This window comes from Carica papaya, chromosome 8 (genome assembly GCF_054855325.1).
Source record: "Carica papaya isolate Zhongbai chromosome 8, ASM5485532v1, whole genome shotgun sequence".
Lineage (NCBI taxonomy): Eukaryota > Viridiplantae > Streptophyta > Magnoliopsida > Brassicales > Caricaceae > Carica > Carica papaya.
This window is the reverse complement of record NC_142316.1, coordinates 10,532,904-10,550,190: the sequence shown is the minus strand read 5'-3', so window position 1 is coordinate 10,550,190 and position 17,287 is coordinate 10,532,904. Positions and strand designations below refer to the sequence as shown.

Below are 17,287 nucleotides of genomic sequence, written 5' to 3'. Positions count from 1 at the left end.
ACGGCGCTGTAGCATTCTACTTGATATTAGAACGAGAACGAGAGGTGCAGTGCGCACGCACAAGGAAACAAATGACGGGAGGGGGAAGAAAGGGGAATGAGTTTATGTATTTGCAGCACAAAATTAAACAGGTGCGATCATACCAGCACTAATGCACCGGATCCAATCAGAACTATGCAGTTAAGTGTGCTTGGGCGAGCTTAGTACTCGGATGGGTGACCTCTTGGGAAGTCTTCGTGTCGCACAAATTTTTTTTCAGACGGGTCGTTCGACGTTACGCGCATCTGGAACTAGGGTCCGCTGGTTAGAACGCAAATCTGAGTCAAGAAGCAGGGCCATTTAAATCGATATTAGAACGAGAAGGAGAGGTGCAGTGTGAACGCACAAGGAAACAATTGATGGGAGGGGGAGGGAAGGAGAAGGAGTGTATGTATTTTCAGCACGAAATGAAACAGGTGCGATCAAACCAGCACAAATGCAATGGATTCTATCAGAACTCCGTAGGTAAGGGTGCTTGGGCGAGAGTAGTACTAGCATGGGTTACCTCCTGCGAAGTCTTTATATTTCACCCATTTTCTTGTGAAGTCCTCGTGTTGCACTCATTTTTTTGCAGATGATTCTTTCGACGTTACGCGCGACTTGAATTATGGTCCTCAGGTTTATTCGCAAATGTGAGTCACGGCGTTGTAGCATTTTACTTGATATTAGAACGAGTACGGGAGGTACAGTGCGCACGCACAAGGAAACAAATGACGGGAGGAGGAAGAAAAGAGAAGGAGTGTATGTATTTGAAGTGCAAAATTAAACAAGTGGCATCATACCAGCACTACAGCCTCGGATCCCATCAGAACTCCGCAGTTAAGTGTGCTTGGGCGAGAGTAGTACTCGGATCGGTGACCACCTGGGAAGCCCTCGTGTTGCACCTATTTTTTTTCGGATGGGTTGTTCGACATTACGCGCGAATGGAATTATAAACCACTGGTTCATTTGCAAAGGTGAGTCACGGTGCCGGGGCATATTACTTAATATTAGAACGAGAAAGAGAGATGCAGAGTGCACGCACAAGGAAACAAATGACGAGAGGGGGAAGAAAGGAGAAGGAGTGTATGTATTTGTAGCACGAAATGAAACAGGTGCGATCATATCAGCACTAATGCAACGGATTCTATCAGAACTCCGTAGGTAAGGGTGCTTGGGCGAGAATAGTACTAGCATGGGTTACCTCTTGCGAAGTCCTTATATTTCACCAATTTTCTTGTGAAGTCCTTGTGTTGCACCCATTTTTTTGCAGATGATTCTTTCGACGTTACGCGCGACTTGAATTATGGTCCTCAGGTTTATTCGCAAATGTGAGTCACGGCGCTGTAGCATTTTACTTGATATTAGAACGAGAACGGGAGGTGCAGTGCGCACGCACAAGGAAACAAATGACGGGAGGGGGAAGAAAGGGGAATGAGTTTATGTATTTGCAGCACAAAATTAAAGAGGTGCGATCATACCAGCACTAATGCACCGGATCCCATCAGAACTCCACAGTGAAGTGTGCTTGGGCGAGATTAGTACTCGGATGGGTGACTTCCTGGGAAGACCTCGTGTCGCACCAATTTTTTTTCAGACGGGTCGTTCGACGTTACGCGCGTCTGGAACTAGGGTCTGCTGGTTTATACGCAAATTTAAGTCAAGAAGCAGGGGCATTTTAATCGATATTAGAACGAGAATGAGACGTGAAGTGTGAACGCACAAGGAAACAAATGACGGGAGGGGAAGAAAGGAGAAGGAGTGTATGTATTTGCAGCGCGAAATTAAACAGGTGCGGTCATACCAGCACTAAAGCTCCAGATCCCATGAGAACTCCACAGTTAAGTTTGCTTGGGCGAGGGTAGTACTCGGATGGGTGACCACTTGGTAAGCCCTCGTGTTGCACCTATTTTTTTTCGGATGGGTTGTTCGACGTTACGCAAATGTGAGTCCAGAATTAGGGGCATTTTAATCGATATTAGAACGAGAAGGAGATGCGCAGTGTGAACGCACAAGGAAACATATGATGGGAGGAGGGGAGGGAAGAAGGAGTGTATGTATTTTCAGCACGAAATTAAACAGGTGCGGTCACACCAGCACAAATGCACCGGATCCCATCAGAACTCCGCAGTTAAGTGTGCTTTGGCGAAAGTAGTACAATGATGGGTTACCTCCTGGGAAGTTCTCGTGTTGCACCCATTTTCTTTTTTTTAGATGTGCCGTTCGACGTTACGCGCGACTTTAATTATGGTCCGCAGATTTATTCGCAAATGTGAGTCACGGCGCCGTGGGATTTTACTTGATATTTGAACGAGAACGATAGGTGCAGTGCGCACGCACAAGGAAAAAAATCACGGGAGGGGGAAGAAAGGATAAGGAGTTTATGTATATGCAGCGCGAAATGAAACAGGTGCGATAATACCAGCACTAATGCAACGGATTCTATCAGAACTCCGTAGGTAAGGGTTCTTGGACGAGAGTAGTACTAGCATGGGTTACCTCCTGGTAAGTCCTTATATTTCATCCATTTTCTTGTGAAGTCCTCGTGTTGCACCCATTTTTTTGCAGATGATTCTTTCGACGTTACGCGCGACTTGAATTTTGGTCCTCAGGTTTATTCGCAAATGTGAGTCATGGCGCTGTACCATTTTACTTGATATTAAAACGAGAACGGGAGGTTCAGTGCGCACGCACAAGGAAACAAATTACGGGAGGGGGACGAAAGGAGAAGCAGTTTATGTATTTGCAGCGCGAAATGAAACAGGTGCGATTATACCAGCACTAATGCAACGGATTCTATCAGAACTCCGTAGGTAAGGGTGCTTGGGCGAGAGTAGTACTAGCATGGGTTACCTCCTGGGAAGTCCTTATATTTCACCCATTTTCTTGTGAAGTCCTCGTGTTGCACCCATTTTTTTGCAGATAATTCTTTCGACGTTACGCGCGACTTGAATTATTGTCCTCAGGTTTATTCGCAAATGTGAGTCACGGCGCTGTAGCATTTTACTTGATATTAGAACGAGAACGGGAGGTGCAGTGCGCACGCACAAGGAAACAAATGACGGGAGGGGGAAGAAAGGGGAATGAGTTTATTTATTTGCAGCGCGAAATTAAACAAGTGTGATCATACCAGCACTAATGCACCGGATCCCATCAGAACTCCGCAGTGAAGTGTGCTTGGGCGAGATTAGTACTCGGATGGGTGACCTCCTGAGAAGTCCTCGTGTCGCACCAATTTTTTTTCAGACGAGTCATTCGACGTTACGCGCGTCTGGAACTAGGGTCCGCTGGTTTATACGCAAATGTGAGTCAAGAAGCAGGGGCATTTTAATCGATATTAGAACGAGAATGAGAGGTGAAGTGTGAACGCACAAGGAAACAAATGACAGGAGGGGGAAGAAAGGAAAAGGAGTGTATGAATTTGCAGCGCGAAAGTAAACAGGTGCGATCATACCAGCATTAAAGCTCCGGATCCCATCAGAACTACGCAGTTAAGTGTGCTTGGGCGAGCATAGTACTCGGATGGGTGACCACTTAAGAAGCCCTCGTGTTGCACCTATTTTTTTTCGGATGGGTTGTTCGACGTTACGCGCGAAGACGGAAGGGGGGATGAGAGGAGAAAAAGTGTATGTATTTGCAGTGCAGAATGAAACATAGGGATCATACCAGCACTAATGCAACGGATTCTATCAGACCTCCGCAGTTAAGGGTGCTTGGGCGAGAAAAGTACTCGGATGGGTGACCTTCTGCGAAGTCCTTATATTTCACCCATTTTCTTGGGAGGTCCTCGTGTTGCACCCATCTTTTTGCATATGATTCTTTCGACGTTACGTGCGACTTGATTTATGGTCCGCAGGTTTATTCGCAAATGTGAGTCAAGGCGCCGTGGCATTTTACTTGATATTAGAACGAGTACGGGAGGTGCAGTGCGCACGCACAAGGAAACAAATGACGGGAGGAGAAAGAAAATCGAAGGAGTGTATGTATTTGAAGCGCAAAATTAAACAAGTGGCATCATACCAACACTAATGCACTGGATCCAATCAGAACTCTGCAATTAAGTGTGCTTTGGCGAAAGTAGTACAATGATGGGTTACCTCCTGGGAAGTTCTCGTGTTGCACCCATTTTCTTTTTTTCAGATGTGCCGTTCGACGTTACGCGCGACTTTAATTATGGTCCGCAGATTTATTCGCAAATGTGAGTCACGGTGCCGTGGCATTTTACTTGATATTTGAACGAGAACGAGAGGTGCAGTGCGCACGCACAAGGAAACAAATGACGGGAGGGGGAAAAAAAAGAGAAGGAGTTTATGTATTTGCAGCGCCAAATTAAAAAGTTGCGATCATACCAGCACTAATGCACCGGATCCCATCAGAACTCTGCAGTTAAGTGTGCTTGGGTGAGAGTAGTACTCGGATGGGTGACCTCCTGGGAAGTCCTCGTGTCGCACTAATTTTTTTTTCAGACGGGTCGTACGACGTTACGCGCGACTGGAACTTGGGTCCCCTGGTTTATACGCAAATGTAAGTCAAGAAGCAGGGGCATTTTAATCGATATTAGAACGAGAATGAGAGGTGAAGTGTGAACGCACAAGGAAACAATTGATGGGAGGGGGAGGGAAGGAGAAGGAGTGTATGTATTTTCAGCGCGAAATGAAATAGGTGCGATCATAACACACTAATGCAATGGATTCTATCATAACCACGTAGGTAAGGGTGCTTGGGCGAGAGTAGTACTAGCATGGGTTACCTCCTGCGAAGTCCTTATATTTCACCCATTTTCTTGTGAAGTCCTCGTGTTGCACCCATTTTTTTGCAGATGATTCTTTCGACGTTACGGGCGACTTGAATTATGGTCCTCAGGTTTATTCGCAAATGTGAGTCACGGCGCTGTAGCATTTTACTTGATATTAGAACGAGAACGGGAGGTGCAGTGCGCACGCATAAGGAAACAAATGACAGGAGGGGGAAGAACGGGGAAAGAGTTTATGTATTTGCAGCGCAAAATTAAACAGGTGTTATTATACCAGCATTAATGCTCCGGATCCCATCAGAACTCCGCAGTTAAGTGTGCTTGGGCGATATTAGTACTTGGATGGGTGACCTCCTGGGAAGTCCTCGTGTCGCACCAATTTTTTTTCAGACGGGTCGTTCGACATTACGCGCGTTTGGAACTAGGGTCCGCTGGTTTATACGCAAATGTGAGTCAAGAAGCAGGGGCATTTTAATCGATATTAGAACGAGAATGAGAGGTGAAGTGTGAACGCACAAGGAAACAAATAACGGGAGGGGGAAGAATGAAGGAGTGTATGTATTTGCAGCGCGAAATTAAACAGGTGCGATGATACCAGCAGCGCGAAATTACCGGATCCCATCAGAACCCCGTAGTTAAGTGTGCTTGGGCGAGGGTAGTACTCGGATCGGTGACCACTTGGGAAGCCCTCGTGTTGCACCAATTTTTTTTCGGATGGGTTGTTCGACGTTTCGCGCGAATGGAATTATAAACCGCTGGTTCATTTGCAAAGGTGAGTCACGGTGCCGGGGCATATTACTTGATATTAGAACGAGAAAGAGAGATGAAGAGTGCACGCACAAGGAAACAAATGACGGGAGGAGGGATGGAAGGAGAAAGAGTGTATGTATTTGCAGTGCAGAATGAAACATGAGGGATCATACCAGCACTAATGCAACGGATTCTATCAGAACTCGACAGTTAAGGGTGCTTGGGCGAGAGTAGTACTCAGATTGGTGACCACTTGGGAGGTCCTCGTGTTGCACCCATCTTTTTGCAGATGATTCTTTTGACATTACGCGCGACTTGATTTATTGTCCGCAGGTATATTCGCAATTGTGAGTCACGGCGTCGTGGCATTTTACTTGATATTAGAACGAGTACGGGAGGTGCAGTGCGCACGCACAAGGAAACAAATGACGGGAAGAGGAAGAAAAGAGAAGGAGTGTATGTATTTGAAGCGCAAAATTAAACAAGTGGCATCATACCAGCACTAATGCACTGGATCCCATCAGAACTCTGCAGTTAAGTGTGCTTGGGCGAGTGTAGTACTCGGATGGGTGACCTCTTGAGAAGTCCTCGTATCGCAACAATTTTTTTTCATATTGGTCGTTCGACGTTACGCGCGAATGGAACTATGGTCCGCTGGCTTATACGCAAATGTGAGTCAAGAATCAGGGGCATTTTAATCGATATTAGAACGAGAAGGAGAGGTGCAGTGTGAACGCACAAGGAAACAAATGATGGGAGGGGGGTAGGGAAGAAGGAGTGTATGTATTTTCAGCACGAAATTAAACAGGTGCGGTCACACCAGCACAAATGCACCGGATCCCATCAGAACTCCGCAGTTAAGTGTGCTTTGGCGAAAGTAGTACAATGATGGGTTACCTCCTGGGAAGTCCTTGTGTTGCACAAATTTTTTTTCAGACGGGTCGTTCGACGTTACGCACGACTGGAACTATGGTCCGCTGGTTTATACGCAAATGTGAGTCAAGAATCAGGGGTATTTTAATCGATATTAGAACGAGAAGGAGAGGTGTAGTGTGAACGCACAAGGAAACAAAAGATGGGAGGGGGGGAGGGAAGAAGGAGTGTATGTATTTTCAGCACGAAATGAAACAGGTGCGATCATACCAGCACTAATGCATCGGATTCTATCAGAACTCCGTAGGTAAGGGTTCTTGGGCGAGAGTAGTACTAGCATGGGTTACCTCCTGCGAAGTCCTTATATTTCACCCATTTTCTTGTGAAGTCCTCGTGTTGCACCCATCTTTTTGTAGATGATTCTTTCGACGTTACACTCGACTTGATTTATGGTCCGCAGGTTTATTCGCAAATGTGAGTCATGGCGCCGTGGCATTTTACTTGATATTAGAACGAGTACGGGAGGTGCAGTTCGCACGCACAAGGAAACAAATGACAGGATGAGGAAGAAAAGAGAAGGAGTGTATGTATTTGCAGCGCGAAATTAAACAGGTGCGATTATATCAGCACTAATGCACTGGATCCAATCAGAACTCTGCAGTTAAGCGTGCTTGGGAGAAAATAGTTCTCGGATGGGTGAACTCTTGGGAAGTCCTCGTATCGCAACATTTTTTTTTAGATATGTCGTTCGACGTTACGCACGACTGGAACTATGGTCCGCTTGTTTATACGCAAATGTGAGTGAAGAATCAGGGGCTTTTTAATCGATATTAGAACAAGAAGGAGAGGTGCAGTGTGAACGCACAAGGAAACAAATGATGGGAGGGGGGGAGGGAAGAAGGAGTGTATGTATTTTCAGCACGAAATTAAACAGGTGCGGTCACACCAGCACAAATGCACCGGATCCCATCAGAACTCCGCAGTTAAGTGTGCTTTGGCGAAAGTAGTACAATGATTGGTTACCTCCTGGGAAGTTCTGGTGTTGCATCCATTTTCTTTTTTTCAGATGTGCCGTTCCACATTACGCGCGACTTTAATTATGGTCCGCAGATTTATTCGCAAATGTGAGTCACGACGCCGTGACATTTTACTTGATATTTGAACGAGAACGAGAGGTGCAGTGTGCACGCACAAGGAAACAAATGACGGGAGGGGGAAGAAAGGAGAAGGAGTTTATGTATTTGCAGTGCAAAATTAAACATGTGCGATCATACCAGTACTAATGCACCGGATCCCATCAAAACTCCGCAGTTAAGTGTGCTTGGGTGAGAGCAGTACTCGGATGGGTGACATCCTGGGAAGTCCTCGTGTCGCACTAATTTTTTTCCAGATGGGTCGTCCGACGTTACGCGCGACTGGAACTAGGGTCCTCTAGTTTATACGCAAATGTGAGTCAAGAAGCAGGGGCATTTTAATCGATATTAAAACGAGAAGGAGAGATGCAGAGTGCACGCACAAGGAAACAATTGATGGGAGGGGGAGGGAAAGAGAAGGAGTGCATGTATTTTCAGCACGAAATGAAACAGGTGCGATCATACCAGCACTAATGCAACGGATTCTATCAGAACTCTATAGGTAAGGGTGCTTGGGCGAGAGTAGTACTAGCATGGGTTACCTCCTGCGAAGTCTTTGTATTTTACCCATTTTCTTGTGAAGTCCTCGTGTTGCACTCATTTTTTTTCAGATAATTCTTTCGACGTTACGCGCGACTTGAATTATGGTCCTCAGGTTTATTCGCAAATGTGAGTCACGGCGCTGTAGCATTTTACTTGATATTAGAACGAGCACGGGAGGTGCAGTGCGCACGCACAAGGATACAAATAACGGGTGGGGGAAGAAAGGGGAATGAGTTTATGTATTTGCAGCGCGAAATTAAACAGGTGCGATCATACCAGCACTAATGCACCGGATCCCATCAGAACTCCGCAGTTATGTGTGCTCGAGCGAGATTAGTACTCGGATGGGTGACCTCTTGGGAAGTCCTCGTGTCGCACCAATTATTTTTCAGACGGGTCGTTCGACATTTCGCGCGTCTGGAACTAGGGTCCGCTAGTTTATACGCAAATGTGAGTCAAGAAGCAGGGGCATTTTAATCGATATTAGAACGAGAATGAGAGGTGAAGTGTGAACGCACATGGAAACAAATGACGGGCGGGGGAAGAAAGGAGAAGGAGTGTATATATTTGCAGCGCGAAATTAAACAGGTGCAATCATACCAGCACTAAAGCTTCGGATCCCATCAGAACTCCGCAGTTAAGTGTGCTTGGGCGAGAGTAGTACTCGGATGATTGACCACTTGCGAAGCCCTCGTGTTGCATCTATTTTTTTTCGGATGTGTTGTTCGACGTTAAGCGCGAATGGAATTATAAACCACTGGTTCATTTGCAAAGGTGAGTCACGGTGCGGGGGCATATTACTTGATATTAGAACGAGAAAGAGAGATGCAGAGTGCACGCACAAGGAAACAAATGACAGGAGGGGGGATGGAAGGAGAAAGAGTGTATGTATTTGCAGCGTAGAATGAAACATGAGGGATCATACCAGCACTAATGCAACAGATTCTATCAGAACTCCGAAGTTAAGGGTTCTTGGGCGAGAAAAGTACTCGGATGGGTGACCTCCTGCGAAGTCCTTATATTTCACCCATTTTCTTGGGAGGTCCTCGTGTTGCACCCATCTTTTTGCAGATGATTCTTTCGACGTTACGCGAGATTTGATCTATGTTCCGCAGGTTTATTCGTAAATGTGAGTCACGGCGCCGTGACATTTTACTTGATATTAGAACGAGTACGGGAGGTGCAGTGCGCACGCACAAGGAAACAAATGACGGGAGGTGGAATAAAAGAGAAGGAGTATATGTATTGAAGCGCAAAATTAAACAAGTGGCCTCATACCAGCACTAATGCACTGGATCCCATCAGAACTCTGCAGTTAAGTGTGCTTGGGTGAGAGCAGTACTCAGATGGGTGACCTCCTGGGAAGTCCTTGTGTCGCACCAATTTTTTTTCAGACGGGTCGTTTGACGTTACGCGCGACTGCAACTAGGGTCCGCTGGTTTATACGCAAATATGAGTCAAGAAGCAGGGGCATTTTAATCGATATTAAAACGAGAAAGAGAGGTGCAGTGTGAACGCACAAGGAAACAATTGATGGGAGGGGGAGAGAAAGAGAAGGAATTTATGTATTTTCAGCACGAAATGAAACAGGTGCGATCATACCAGCACTAATGCAACGGATTCTATCAGAACACCGTAGGTAAGGGTGCTTGGGCGAGAGTAGTACAAGCATGGGTTACCTCCTACGAAGTCCTTATATTTCACCCATTTTCTTGTGAAGTCCTCGTGTTGCACCCATTTTTTTGCAGATGATTCTTTCGACGTTATGCACAACTTGAATTATGGTCCTCAGGTTTATTCGCAAATGTGAGTCATGGCGCTGTAGAATTTTACTTGATATTAGAACGAGAACGAGAGGTGCAGTGCGCACACACAAGGAAACAAATGACGGGAGGGGGAAGAAAGGGGAATGAGTTTATGTATTTGCAGCGCAAAATTAAACAGCTGCGATCATACCAGCACTAATGCACCAGATCCCATCAGAACTCCGCATTTTAGTGTGCTTGGGCGAGAGTAGTACTCAGATGGGTGACCTCCTGGGAAGTCCTCGTGTCGCACTAATTTTTTTTTCAGACGGGTCGTTCGACATTACGCGCGACTGGAACTAGGGTCCACTCGTTTATACGCAAATGTGAGTCAAGAAGCAGGGGCATTTTAATTTATATTAGAACGAGAAAGAGAGATGCAGAGTGCACGCACAAGGAAACAAATGACGGGAGGGGGGATGGAGGGAGAAAAAGTGTATGTATTTGCAGCGCAGAATGAAACATGAGCAATCATACCAGCACCAATGCAACGTATTCTATCAGAACTCCGCAAGTTAAGGGTTCTTGGGCGAGAGAAACACTAGGATGGGTGACCTCCTGCGAAGTCCTTATATTTCACCCATTTTTTTTCAGATGATTCTTTCGACGATACGCGCGACTTGAATTATGGTCCTCAGGTTTATTCGCAAATGTGAGTCACGGCACCGTAGCATTTTACTTGATATTAGAACGAGCACGGGAGGTGCAGTGCGCACGCACAAGAAAACAAATGACGGGAGGGGGAAGAAAGGAGAAGGAGTTTATGTATTTGCAGCGCGGAATTAAACAGGTGCGGTCACACCAGCACAAATGCACCGGATCCCATTAGAACTCCGCAGTTAAGTGTGCTTTGGCGAAAGTAGTACAATGATGGGTTACCTCCTGGGAAGTTCTCGTGTTGCACCCATTTTCATTTTTTCAGATGTGTCGTTCGACGTTACGCGCGACATTAATTATGGTCCGCAGATTTATTCGAAAATGTGAGTCACGGCGCCGTGGCATTTTACTTGATATTTGAACGAGAACGAGAGGTGCAGTGTGCACGCACAAGGAAAGAAATGACGGGAGGGGGAAGAAAGGAGAATGAGTTTATGTATTTGCAGCACGAAATTTAACAGGTTCGATCATACCAGCACTAATGCACCGGATCCCATGAGAACTCTGCAGTTAAGTGTGCTTGGGCGAGAGTTGTACTCGGATGGGTGACCACTTTGGAAGCCCTCGTGTTGCACCTATTTTTTTTCGGATGGGTTTTTCGACGTTACGCACGAATGGAATTATAAACCGCTGGTTCATTTGCAAAGGTGAGTCACGGTGCCGGGGCATATTACTTGATATTAGAACGAGAAAGAGAGATGCAGAGTGCACGCACAAGCAAACAAATGATGGGAGGGGGGGAGGGAAGAAGGAGTGTATGTATTTTCAGCACGAAATTAAACAGGTGCGGTCACACCAGCACAAATGCACCGGATCCCATCAGAACTCCGCAGTTAAGTGTGCTTTGGCGAAAGTAGTACAATGATGGGTTACCTCCTGGGAAGTTCTCGTGTTGCACCCATTTTTTTTTTCAGATGTGCCGTTCGACGTTACGCGTGACTTTAATTATGGTCCGCAGATTTATTCGCAAATGTGAGTCACGGAGCCGTGGCATTTTACTTGATATTTGAACGAGAACGAGAGGTGTAGTGCGCACGCACAAGGAAACAAATGACGGGAGGGGGAAGAAAGGAGAAGGAGTATGTTTTTGCAGCGCGAAATGAAACAGGTGCGATCATTCCAGCACTAATGAAACAGATTCTATCAGAACTCCGTAGGTAAGGGTACTTGGGCGAGAGTAGTACTAGCATGGGTTACCTCCTGTAAAGTCCTTATATTTCACCCATTTTCTTGTGAAGTCCTCGTGTTGCACCCATTTTTTTGCAGATGATTCTTTCGACGTTACGGGCGACTTGAATTATGGTCCTCAGGTTTATTCACAAATGTGAGTCACGGCGCTGTAGCATTTTACTTGATATTAGAACGAGAACGGGAGGTGCAGTGCGCACGCACCAGGAAACAAATGACGGGAGGGGGAAGAAAGGGGAATGAGTTTATGTATTTGCAGCGCAAAGTTAAACAGGTGCGATCATACCAGCACTAATGTACCGGATCCCATCAGAACTCCGAAGTGAAGTGTGCTTGGGCGAGATTAGTACTCGGATGGGTGACCTCCTGGGAAGTCCTCGTGTCGCACCAATTTTTTTTCAGACGGGTCGTTCGACGTTACGCGCGTCTGGAACTAGGGTCCGCTGGTTTATACGCAAATGTAAGTCAAGAAGCAGAGGCATTTTAATCGATATTAGAACGAGAATGAGAGGTGAAGTGTGAACGCACAAGGAAACAAATGACGGGAGGGGAAAGAAAGGAGGAGTGTATGTATTTTCAGCACGAAATTAAACAGGTGCGATCATACCAGCACTAAAGCTCTGGATCCCACCAGAACTCCGCAGTTAAGTGTTCTTGGGCGAGAGTAGTACTCGGATGGGTGACCATTTGGGAAGCCCTCGTGTTGCACCTATTTTTTTTCGGATGGGTTGTTCGACGTTACGCGCGAATGGAATTATAAACCGTTGGTTCATTTGCAAAGGTGAGTCACGGTGCCAGGGCATATTACTTGATATTAGAACAAGAAAGAGAGATGCAGAGTGCACGCACAAGGAAACAAATGACGGGAGGGGGGATGGAAGAAGAAAGAGTGTATGTATTTGCAGTGCAGAATGAAACATGAGGGATCATACCAGCACTAATGCAACGGATTCTATCAGAACTCCGCAGTTAAGGGTGCTTGGGCGAAAAAAGTACTCGGATGGGTGACCTTCTGCGAAGTCCTTATATTTCACCCATTTTCTTGGGAGGTCCTCGTGTTGCACCCATCTTTTTGCAGATGATTCTTTCGACGTTACGCGCGACTTGATTTATGATCCGCAGATTTATTCGCAAATGTGAATCACGGCGCCGTGGCATTTTACTTGATATTAAAATGAGTACGGGAGGTGCAGTGCGCACGCACAAGGAAACAAATGACGGGATGAGGAAGAAAAGAGAATGAGTGTATATATTTGAAGCGCAAAATTAAACAAGTGGCATCATACCAGCAATACTGCACTGGATCCCATCAGAACTCTGCAGTTAAGTGTGCTTGGGCGAGAGTAGTACTCGGATGGGTGACCTCTTGCGAAGTCCTCGTATTGAAACAATTTTTTTTCAGATGGGTCGTTCGACATTACGCGCGACTGGAACTATCGTCCGCTGGTTTATACGCAAATGTGAGTCAAGAATCAGAGGCATTTTAATCGATACTAGAACGAGAAGGAGAGGTGCAGTGTGAACGCACAAGGAAACAAATGATGGGAGAGGGGAGGGAAGAAGGAGTGTATGTATTTTCAGCACGAAATTAAACAGGTGCGGTCACACCAGCACAAATGCAACGGATCCAATCAGAAATTCGCAGTTAAGTGTGCTTTGGCGTAAGTAGAACAATGATGGGTTACCTCCTGGGAAGTTCTCGTGTTGCACCCATTTTCTTTTTTTCAGATGTGCCATTCCACGTTACACGCGACTTTAATTATGGTCCGCACATTTATTCGCAAATGTGAGTCACGGCGCCGTGGCATTTTTCTTGATATATGAACGAGAACGAGAGGTACAGTGCGCACGCACAAGAAAACAAATGACAGGAAGGGGAAGAAAGGGGAAAGAGTTTATGTATTTGCAGCGCAAAGTTAAACAAGTGTTATTATACCAGCACTAATGCACCGGATCCCATCAGAACTCCGCAGTTAAGTGTGTTTGGGCGATATTAGTACTCGGATGGGTGACCTCCTGGGAAGTCCTCGTGTCGCAACAATTTTTTTTCAAACGGGTCGTTAGACGTTACGCGCGACTGGAACTAGGGTCCGCTGGTTTATACGCAAATGTGAGTCAAGAAGCAGGGGCATTTTAATCGATATTAGAACGAGAATGAGAGGTAGTGTGTGAACGCACAAGGAAACAATTGACGGGAGGGGGAAGAAAGGAGAAGGAGTATATGTTTTTGCAGCGCGAAATTAAACAGGAGCGATTATACCAGCACTAAAGCCCCGGATCCCATCAGAACTCCGCAGTTAAGTGTGCTTGGGCGAGAGTAGTACTCGGATGGGTTACCTCCTGCGAAGTCCTTATATTTCACCCATTTTCTTGGGAGGTCCTCGTGTTGCACCCATCTTTTTGTAGATGATTCTTTCGACGTTACACGCGACTTGATTTATGGTCCGCAGGTTTATTCGTAAATGTGAGTCACGGCGCAGTGGCATTTTACATGATATTAGAACGAGTACGGGAGGTGCAGTGCGCACGCACAAGGAAACAAATGACGGGAGGAGGAAGAAAAGAGAAGGAGTGTATGTATTTGAAGCACAAAATTAAACAAGTGGCATCATACCAGCACTAATGCACTGGATCCCATCAGAACTCTGCAGTTAAGTGTGCATGGTCGAGAGTAGTACTCGGATAGATGACCTCCTGGGAAGTCCTCGTATCGCAACAATTTTTTTTCAGATGGGTCGTTCGACATTACGCGTGACTGGAACTATGGTCCGCTGGTTTATACGCAAATGTGAGTCAAGAATCAGGGGCATTTTAATCGATATTAGAACGAGAAGGATAGGTGCAGTGTGAACGCACAAGGAAACAAATGATGGGAGGGGGGGAGGGAAGAAGGAGTGTATGTATTTTCAGCATGAAATTAAACAGGTGCGGTCACACCAGCACAAATGCACCGGATCCCATCAGAACTCCACAGTTAAGTGTGCTTTGGCGAAAGTAGTACAATGGTGGGTTACCTCCTGGGAAGTTCTCGTGTTGCACCCATTTTCTTTTTTTCAGATGTGCCGTTCGACGTTACGCGCGACTTTAATTATGGTCTGCAGATTTATTCGCAAATTTGAGACACGGCGCCGTAGCATTTTACTTGATATTTAAACGAGAACGAGAGGTGCAGTGCGTACGCACAAGGAAACAAATGACGGGAGGGGGAGGAAAGGAGAAGGAGTTTATGTATTTACAGTGCAAAATTAAATAGGTGCGATCATTCCAGCACAAATGCAGCGGATCCCATCAGAACTCCGCAGTTAAGTGTGCTTGGGCGAGAGTAGTACTCGGATGGGTGACCTCCTGGGAAGTCCTCGTGTCGCACTAATTTTTTTTTCAGACGGGTCGTTCGACGTTACGCGCGACTGGAACTAGGGTCCACTGGTTTATACGCAAATGTGAGTCAAGAAGCAGGGGTATTTTAATCGATATTAGAATGAGAAGGAGAGATGCAGTGTGCACGCACAAGGAAATAAATGACGGGAGGGGGGATGGAGGGAGAAAAAGTGTATGTATTTGCAGCGCAGAATGAAACATTAGCAATCATACCAGCACCAATGCAACGGATTCTATCAGAACTCTGCAAGTTAAGGGTGCTTGGGCGAGTGTAGCACTAGGATGGGTGACCTCCTGCGAAGTCCTTATAATTCACCCATTTTCTTAGGAAGTTCTCGTGTTGAACCCATTTTTTTGCAGATGATTCTTTCGACGATACGCGCGACTTGGATTATGGTCCTCAGGTTTATTCGCAAATGTGAGTCACGACACCGTAGCATTTTACTTGATATTAGAACGAGCACGGGAGGTGCAGTGCGCACGCACAAGGAATGAAATGACGGGAGGGAGAAGAAAGGGGAAGGAGTTTATGTATTTGCAGCGCAGAATTAACCGGGTGCGATCATACCACCACTAATGCATCGGATCCAATCAGAACTCAGCAGTTAAGTGTGCTTGGGCGAGAGTAGTACTCGGATGGGTGACCTCTTGGGAAGTCCTCGTGTCGCAACAATTTTTTTTCAGACGGGTCGTTCAACGTTACGCGCGACTGGAACTTGGGTCCGCTGGTTTATACGCAAATGTGAGTCAAGAAGCAGGGGCATTTTAATCGATATTAGAACGAGAATGAGAGATGCAGAGTGCACGCACAAGGAAACAAATGACGGGAGAGGGGAGGGAGGGAGAAAGAGTGTATGTATTTGCAGTGCAGAATGAAACATGAGCGATCAAACCAGCACCAATGCAACGGATTCTATCAGAACTCTGCAAGTTAAGGGTGCTTGGGCGAGAGTAGCACTAGGATGGGTGACCTCATGTGAAGTCCTTTTATTTTACCTATTTTCTTAGAAAGTCCTCGTGTTGCACCCATTTTTTTGCAGATGATTCTTTCGACGTTTCGCGCGACTTGAATTATGGTCCTCAGGTTTATTCGCAAATGTGAGTCACGGCACCGTAGCATTTTACTTGATATTAGAACGAGCACAGGAGGTGCAGTGCGCATGCACAAGGAAACAAATGACGAGAGGGGGAAGAAATGAGAAGGAGTTTATGTATTTGCAGCGCGGAATTAAACAGGTGCGATCATACCATCACTAATGCACCGGATCCCATCAGAACTCTGTAGTAAGTGTGCTTGGGCGAGAATAGTACTCGGATGGGTGACCTCTTGGGAAGTCCTCGTGTCGCACCAATTTTTTTTCAGACGGGTCGTTCGAAGTTACGCACAACTGGAACTAGGGTCCGCTGGTTTATACGCAAATGTGATTCAAGAAGCAGGGGCATTTTAATCGATATTAGAACGAGAATGAGAGGTGAAGTGTGAACGTACAAGGAAACAAATGATGGGAGGGGGAAGAAAGGAGAAGGAGTGTATGTATTTGTAGCGCGAAACTAAACAGGTGCGATCATACCAGCACTAAAGCCCCGGATCCCATCAGAACTCTGCAGTTAAGTGTGCTTGGGGGAGATTAGTACTCGGATGGATGACCTCCTGGGAAGTCCTCGTGTCGCACAAATTTTTTTTTCAGACGGGTCGTTCGACGTTACGGGCGTCTTGAACTAGGGTCCGCTGGTTTATACGCAAATGTGAGTCAAGAATCAGGGGCATTTTAATCGATATTAGAACGAGAATGAGAGGTAAAGTGTGAACGCACAAGGAAACAAATGACCAGAGGGGGAAGAAAGGAGGAGTGTATGTATTTGCAGCGCGAAATTAAACAGGTGCGATCATTCCAGCACCAAAACTCCGGATCCCATCAGAACTTCGCAGTTAAGTGTGCTTGGGCGAGGGTAGTACTCGGATGGGTGACCACTTGGGAAGCCCTCGTGTTGCACCAATTTTTTTTCGGATGGGTTGTTCGACGTTACGCGCGAATGGAATTATAAACCACTGGTTCATTTGCAAAGGTGAGTCACGGTGCCGGGTCATATTACTTGATATTAGAACGAGAAAGAGAGATGCAGAGTGCACGCACAAGGAAACAAATTACGGGAGGGGGGATGGAAGGAGAAAGAGTGTATGTATTTGC

The 17,287-nt window shown here is 46.2% G+C and overlaps 4 non-coding genes and 26 pseudogenes across 4 annotated transcripts; all 30 read left to right on the top strand.

The window, feature by feature from the left end:
- Positions 1 to 129: 129 nt before the first annotated feature.
- LOC148241566 (5S ribosomal RNA) lies at positions 130 to 248 on the top strand (annotated as a pseudogene).
- Positions 249 to 807: 559 nt separating this feature from the next.
- LOC148241565 (5S ribosomal RNA) lies at positions 808 to 926 on the top strand (annotated as a pseudogene).
- Positions 927 to 1,485: 559 nt separating this feature from the next.
- LOC148241564 (5S ribosomal RNA) lies at positions 1,486 to 1,604 on the top strand (annotated as a pseudogene).
- Positions 1,605 to 1,808: 204 nt separating this feature from the next.
- Positions 1,809 to 1,927, top strand: LOC148241563 (5S ribosomal RNA; annotated as a pseudogene).
- Positions 1,928 to 2,098: 171 nt separating this feature from the next.
- Positions 2,099 to 2,217, top strand: LOC148241562 (5S ribosomal RNA; annotated as a pseudogene).
- Positions 2,218 to 3,134: 917 nt separating this feature from the next.
- On the top strand, positions 3,135 to 3,253 carry LOC148241561 (5S ribosomal RNA). Its single transcript, XR_015815528.1, has one exon. It is a non-coding gene; the product is annotated as a 5S ribosomal RNA (ribosomal RNA).
- A 205-nt stretch (positions 3,254 to 3,458) lies between these two features.
- Positions 3,459 to 3,577, top strand: LOC148241560 (5S ribosomal RNA; annotated as a pseudogene).
- A 776-nt stretch (positions 3,578 to 4,353) lies between these two features.
- On the top strand, positions 4,354 to 4,472 carry LOC148241559 (5S ribosomal RNA; annotated as a pseudogene).
- Positions 4,473 to 5,031: 559 nt separating this feature from the next.
- Positions 5,032 to 5,150, top strand: LOC148241558 (5S ribosomal RNA; annotated as a pseudogene).
- A 202-nt stretch (positions 5,151 to 5,352) lies between these two features.
- On the top strand, positions 5,353 to 5,474 carry LOC148241557 (5S ribosomal RNA; annotated as a pseudogene).
- Positions 5,475 to 6,005: 531 nt separating this feature from the next.
- On the top strand, positions 6,006 to 6,123 carry LOC148241556 (5S ribosomal RNA; annotated as a pseudogene).
- A 204-nt stretch (positions 6,124 to 6,327) lies between these two features.
- LOC148241555 (5S ribosomal RNA) lies at positions 6,328 to 6,446 on the top strand (annotated as a pseudogene).
- Positions 6,447 to 7,326: 880 nt separating this feature from the next.
- On the top strand, positions 7,327 to 7,445 carry LOC148241554 (5S ribosomal RNA; annotated as a pseudogene).
- A 209-nt stretch (positions 7,446 to 7,654) lies between these two features.
- On the top strand, positions 7,655 to 7,773 carry LOC148241553 (5S ribosomal RNA; annotated as a pseudogene).
- A 559-nt stretch (positions 7,774 to 8,332) lies between these two features.
- LOC148241552 (5S ribosomal RNA) lies at positions 8,333 to 8,451 on the top strand (annotated as a pseudogene).
- A 205-nt stretch (positions 8,452 to 8,656) lies between these two features.
- LOC148241551 (5S ribosomal RNA) lies at positions 8,657 to 8,775 on the top strand (annotated as a pseudogene).
- Positions 8,776 to 10,012: 1,237 nt separating this feature from the next.
- On the top strand, positions 10,013 to 10,131 carry LOC148241550 (5S ribosomal RNA; annotated as a pseudogene).
- Positions 10,132 to 10,663: 532 nt separating this feature from the next.
- LOC148241549 (5S ribosomal RNA) lies at positions 10,664 to 10,782 on the top strand (annotated as a pseudogene).
- Positions 10,783 to 10,991: 209 nt separating this feature from the next.
- LOC148241548 (5S ribosomal RNA) lies at positions 10,992 to 11,110 on the top strand (annotated as a pseudogene).
- Positions 11,111 to 11,314: 204 nt separating this feature from the next.
- Positions 11,315 to 11,433, top strand: LOC148241547 (5S ribosomal RNA; annotated as a pseudogene).
- Positions 11,434 to 11,992: 559 nt separating this feature from the next.
- On the top strand, positions 11,993 to 12,111 carry LOC148241546 (5S ribosomal RNA). The gene has a single exon (XR_015814297.1). It is a non-coding gene; the product is annotated as a 5S ribosomal RNA (ribosomal RNA).
- A 202-nt stretch (positions 12,112 to 12,313) lies between these two features.
- Positions 12,314 to 12,432, top strand: LOC148241545 (5S ribosomal RNA; annotated as a pseudogene).
- A 1,210-nt stretch (positions 12,433 to 13,642) lies between these two features.
- On the top strand, positions 13,643 to 13,761 carry LOC148241544 (5S ribosomal RNA; annotated as a pseudogene).
- Positions 13,762 to 13,966: 205 nt separating this feature from the next.
- On the top strand, positions 13,967 to 14,085 carry LOC148241543 (5S ribosomal RNA; annotated as a pseudogene).
- Positions 14,086 to 14,643: 558 nt separating this feature from the next.
- Positions 14,644 to 14,762, top strand: LOC148241542 (5S ribosomal RNA; annotated as a pseudogene).
- A 209-nt stretch (positions 14,763 to 14,971) lies between these two features.
- Positions 14,972 to 15,090, top strand: LOC148241541 (5S ribosomal RNA). The gene has a single exon (XR_015814882.1). It is a non-coding gene; the product is annotated as a 5S ribosomal RNA (ribosomal RNA).
- A 562-nt stretch (positions 15,091 to 15,652) lies between these two features.
- LOC148241540 (5S ribosomal RNA) lies at positions 15,653 to 15,771 on the top strand (annotated as a pseudogene).
- A 561-nt stretch (positions 15,772 to 16,332) lies between these two features.
- Positions 16,333 to 16,450, top strand: LOC148241539 (5S ribosomal RNA; annotated as a pseudogene).
- Positions 16,451 to 16,655: 205 nt separating this feature from the next.
- LOC148241538 (5S ribosomal RNA) lies at positions 16,656 to 16,774 on the top strand (annotated as a pseudogene).
- Positions 16,775 to 16,977: 203 nt separating this feature from the next.
- On the top strand, positions 16,978 to 17,096 carry LOC148241537 (5S ribosomal RNA). Its single transcript, XR_015815541.1, has one exon. It is a non-coding gene; the product is annotated as a 5S ribosomal RNA (ribosomal RNA).
- The last annotated feature ends 191 nt before the right edge of the window (positions 17,097 to 17,287 follow it).